Source organism: Medicago sativa, chromosome 3, assembly GCF_051527215.1.
Source record: "Medicago sativa cultivar Bolivia chromosome 3, Bolivia_mono, whole genome shotgun sequence".
Classification (NCBI taxonomy): Eukaryota; Viridiplantae; Streptophyta; class Magnoliopsida; order Fabales; family Fabaceae; genus Medicago; species Medicago sativa.
This window is the reverse complement of record NC_140751.1, coordinates 48,393,751-48,399,750: the sequence shown is the minus strand read 5'-3', so window position 1 is coordinate 48,399,750 and position 6,000 is coordinate 48,393,751.

Here is a 6,000-nt window from a genome sequence, read left to right as displayed (position 1 = left end):
TTGTTGAGGCTTGAAAATTGGGTGGTGGAACGGTGATTTACGGTGGTGGAGGGTGGTTTTGGAGAAGGTTGTGGTGGTTGAGGGTGGTTTTAGTTAGTTAGAGGTGAGAGAGAGGGTTGTTATGGTGGTTGAGTGGTGGAGGGAAGTGGTTAGAAAATTGGTTATGGTGGTGGAAGTGGTGGAGAAATAGTTGGTTAGGGAGGAGGAAAGAAAAAGCCACGTGAGGGAAAAAGAAAGAGAGAAAGAAAAGAAAAAATTTTATGACTTTTTTGTGGAATTTGTAAAAATGATTGGTGAATCATAAATTGACCATGGTTTGACTTATATAGGGGATGAAAGGAATGCTTGGACCAATGAGGAAATGCCACATGGACTTGGACTCTAACAAACTCTTAAGAACCAATAACATTTGGACACATGGCACTTGGACTCTAACAAACTTAAAAGGGATTAAAACGTAAATAACAAAAGTGCGCGGACTAAAATGAAAATTAAAACTAAAATTGAATCGAAAAAGTAAATTGAAAATTAACGTAAAATAAGACGATTAAAACAACAAAGCAGATTAAAACGAAACAGAGATATTATGTGAAATGACCAAAATGCCCCTAGGGGCTAAAACGACTAAAAACGACTCAAATGCAATTTTAAAATGATTTTTTAACAAAGGGATTAATGCAAGAGTTTATACAAGCGAATTAAAAGACTCAGAGACAAATTTTAGAATTTAAACAGGGCTTTAACATATGAAAAGACTAAAATGCCCCTAGGGGCAAAACTGACTCAAAATGACTTCAAATGCAATTTTAAAATGGATTTTGACATAGAATTGAAATGAAGACTTATTCAAACTATTTGAAAGGACTCAACCAAATTTTTAAAAGACTGAAAGAAATTTTAACACAGGAAATGACTAAAATGCCCCTAGGGGCTAAATTGACTAAAAAATGACCTAACTGATATATTTTTTGAAATGAATTTTGACATGAGATTGAAACAAGGAAAGACTCAAACAATTTTAAAAGATTAAAATGAGTTGAATGCAGGAAATGACTAAAATACCCTTTTATGTGAATTTTGCAAATAACATTGAAATAAAATGCAGAGAAAGATGCAATTGATCAGAGACATATCAAATGACTTATAATGCAAGAAAAGAAGAATTAAACAAGTATATTTAGGTCCAAAATTAGGGTATAACAACCTAAGACATGAGTTATCATCAACAACATCATTAAACAACAATCATAACATATAATCATGATTTCACTAACAATTCAAAACAACAACATCATTTTTCATCAACTTATGAAAAATCCACAAAGTGTTCATATCTTCATACTTCAACAATGAAAATCAAACATCAACAACAAGTTTATCATCAATTCAACATACTCAAATTCATCATCAAATAAAGAGCACGAAAATTGACATTAAAATTCACAAAAGTCATATTTCATATATAATCACTTTTACTCATAATTGAAAATATGAAGTTTTGGCTTAATTGTGAGAAAGTCTAACCACCTTTACCTCAAAAGCTTCAAAGATGCTAGCTATGACTTCAATTAGCTCCTCTGACCGCAAGTCTTTAACTTCCCTCTTCTTCAAGTTTTTTCCCTTCTTTCTCCATTCTTCTCTTCTTTCTCTCTATACTTCTCTATAAATTTTGTGAAGTGAATGAATGAATGGCTTAACCTATTTTCTCACAAGAGTTATCTATTGAATTCTGCTCTTCTCCCAACAAGTTTTGCTCCTACCCAACCAAACTGACCAAAATACCCCTGCGTTAGTTAACTAACGCATGTGTGAATTTTTGCGTTAGTTAAGTGAAGTAGCGTGACTTAAGTCACGCAAGTGTAAAACATTGTGATTTAACTCATGTAGCGATTAACACATGCGTGAGTTAACTCACACCCAGTCTATGCAGCAAGCCAGAACTGACATAGACCTCTATTTTCACTAATTTTTTCATTCATTCATTCATTCATACATTCATTCAGTCAATTGCATACATTTTTCATCATTCATTCAAGCATTCACTCATAATTAAATTACGAAAAATAACGAAATAAAATAACGAAAAATGTCATAAAAACGCCAAAAAGCGTAAATGTAATAGGATTACATCCAAATCCGGAAAAATGTCATAAAACACTACAAAAGTCATAATACTCCATCCCGTGGACTCCTACTCCTCCTCCGCGGAGCCGACATCTGTTCCAGCATGCTCCTCTCGGACTGTATGCCCTGCATCAAGCGAAGAACCTCCTCTAGATTACGAAACACATCAGGATGTCCCATTGCACTGTCCACTCTGGCTCTGATGTTGTTGATGATATGGTATGTGTCGGGAGGATGTCTAGCTCACTACTGCTCAACAAGAACCTCCTCGTAGGGAGGGACAAGATGAGGATGGGCATCAGCTGTGTAGTCAGGAATGGTCACAGGGTGTTCACAATAGGATGTGATACTCTATAGAACCATCTCATATACCCCGTAGAATGGCTCCATGGCTCGTTATCCGGAACCAGATCACCCCTCTCCTGCTGGCTGAGGACATGTAGAGCAAACTCCATGAAGGCCATAACCACTTCCCCTGCCGCAAGAGGCCCAATGTCTGTAGGAGGCCTGGGAACAGTCTGGACATACCCGTACTGCCTAAGAACCCGCTCTGGCAAGTGACAGACCGTCCTGTCTTTGCCAGCCATGATCCATTCGGAGTATCAGCATATGTCCTGAAAGGGCGTAACGTCTCGTCGTCTCTCGTACGACCTCTAGATGACATGAGAATGGTCCAACGAATCAATGGCATCTCTGTAGTGTCCAGGATCAGTAAAACCCCTAGGAGGTTTCCATTGACTCACAACTGGGGAAAGAGCAGGTTCGTACTCATCATTACGAGTCCTCAGAAGGAGGTTCCTGAAGTGCGCAAAAACTCATCCCTGCAAACACAAATAAACAAATTTATATCACCACAAGTATTATACAAACAACTATACATTTACGATCCAATAAGTAAAAAATAAGAAAAATAATTGTTACCACAAGGAAGGTCATGTAACCACCACAGGAGGCCACATATGAGTCAGAGGTAAGAGATAGATGCTCATATAGGAAAGCAAGTCTCATCTCGCCCCATGACCAGCTGCCAACTGGACCATATCTTGCAGCGCAAGTAGCCACAACAGATTAGTACTTCTGCTGTTCTTGCCGAAAAAAATGGTCCAGCCAAGCAAGAGCAACAAAAACGCCTTAATACAGGCCAGCCTAACTTGAGCCTGCTCCTCATGCTTCTCCTCTGTGTCAGGCTCAATCAGCTGATTGCACCTATTGAAGAGCTCCTGATAGCGCCTCCTTAGTTTACCAAAATTGACATGAGCAGCACCTTGTCTTCCCACCTCCTTAGCAGCAGCCTCGGCTGTAAAAAGTAGGTCCTCCTGCATCATCTGTATCCCCTCCCCACGAGTTAACTCTTTATCATGAAGGAGCCTCTCAGTGATGGGGATGCCTAGGAGACATGCCACATCATCTAGTGTGATGGTCATCTCCCCAGCAGGTAGATGGAAGTTGCTGGTCCTCCTCATGCCATCTCTCTAACAAGGCACAAACGAACCCGTGAGAGATTCTATTGTACCCACTATTCAGGAGGGGGGGGGGGGGGGGGTATGACCGCAAGCATTCACTTGGTCCCAAAACCATTGGTTTTGTATTCCCGGCATAGGCAATGTCAAGTTAGGAAGGCTCAACTTCTTCCCGTGTGAGACACCTTTCACTCTATGATTTTTTCGAAACTGAAATACAAAAACAAAAAACAACAAACAACACCGTTAAATAAATAATAAGTAAAATAAACATTAAATATATTCTAACATAAATTTTAATTCTAACATAAAATAAGTAAAATTATAATTAGAATAAGTTAAATAAACAGTAAAAGAAGTAAAATAAACATTAAATATACTTACATTGGCATCGAATTTTAATTCCAAACAACTTGAAGCACATAGATCTGAGCTGGAATCGCTTAATAGGATTCTCATGATGACGTCGGAAATGAATGTAGTTAGTGACCGTGAAGACGCGATGGAAAGTGAAGTTGATGTGAAAGTAAAAGAATTCACTGCAACGAAGGTATGAATTACTTTTAATTACTTTTTAATATTAGTTTTTTAGAGTAATTACTTTTTAGAATTGCAATAAAGGTATGCATTGCTTTATAATATTATTTTCTTGTATGTATTTTTATCTTCCTTTTTTTAATATATTTATAAATAAGTGGCAATGTACGGTTTCTTAGAATCCCAATGGTGTTGGGATTTCTCTGTCTCTCCGTGCCGTTTAAGCTTACTCTTGACTTATCGAACAAGAGAAATTTCTTTTTAATATTGTATGACGTATAAGTGTCATTTTAATTGCCAATTTCGGTGGGCAAGTCCATACAGAGCTCTGCTCTGACTTAGAATGGGGCTCTCGCAAGTGGGTGATGGGATTAGTCCTCTCGCATTAGTCGGTCTGTGGATCAGATACCGAGTTTAAAAAAAAAAGTGTCATTTTAATTTAGGAGTATAATTAAAATTAAATAATTAATTGTATTTTCTTGGAAATAATTAATAGTAAATTAAAAACCAAACATTACACTTATTTCAGGTTATTTTTGTTTGTTAGGGTGACACTTAATTTTGGACCTAGAAAACAATGGTCTATATTCCGGTCCTATTTATAAGAAAAAATTGGGTCAACAAAAGTTGATGTATCTGAACTAGGGTGTTCGCGGTGCGGTTTGGTTCGGTTTTGAGGGTAAAAGTCATCCGAACTGCAAAGTAAAAATGGATGCGGATTGGTTTGGTTCGGTTGACTTTTAAAATAAAATCCGAACCAAACCAAACCAATGCGGTTTGTATTGGATCGGTTGGTGCGGTTTTTTTTAAACGATTTTTTTTTTGTTTCTAACATTAAAATCAAATTAAAAAGTTAAAACACAATATATTTTCAGTAATGTTTTCAATTTCATCCAACATTACAATTTTATTCATATAACAATGTTCTCAACTACGTCGACCAAATTAAAACGTGGACAAAAAGTAACCAATTTTGTAAGAAATTCAAAAGACTAATTTTTTTCTCATTCTATAATAGTTCAAGTAGCACATAAATACATTTTTGAAAGAAAAAGGATAGAAGAAACTTAACGAGAAAAAATATGTCATTTTATTAAAATTTCCATTGAGTTTCTATGAGTATTAATCTAGGTGATATATATTTTAATTAGTGTTCTTCTTATAATGCGTTTGGTTTGGTTCGGTTGGTAAAATCAAAACCGCAAACCGAACCAACCCATGCGGTTGAGTAAAAAAGTGATCCGAATACATCATCCGAACCAAATGCGGTTTTTTGCGGTTTCGGTTTGGATTGGTTCGGTTTGCGGTTTTTCTATTAGGTTAGTTAGGTTTTGAACACCCCTAATCTGAACTGAATTGTTAACAAGATACACCAAACTTTTGTTGACAAACAATGGAGTAAATTACTATAAGTATTTTATTTTTTACACTTCAAAAATCCTCGTTTTGTAAAAAAATAAAAACACTTAATTTTAGGATTTACCAAACCCATCAATCCCCTACTTCTGCCCACTGCTCTAGTTTTTATCAATTGTTCCATCAACATTTACCCCTATAGACAATCTCAGTAAGACTTTCATTTTGCTATCAAAAGTCAAAACTGCCATATTTTTGCATTTCCATAGCTTTCCTTAATTGATTGAATTAAGCTTGCGCCTGCTGCATGACTCCCATCAAGCCTAGCCTCCTTCCAATCCAAATACAAAAATAAATGCAATGATTTTTCTGCTGCTGTCACACACCAAGTATACTAATAGGTGACTTCAATGCATCTCTACCTTATTCTATTCCTTGTTGGTAGCCAAAATTACAAAATTTCAACATGAAAATTACAATTTGACGAAACATTACTTACTTTTCGACTGAACTATGAATTATT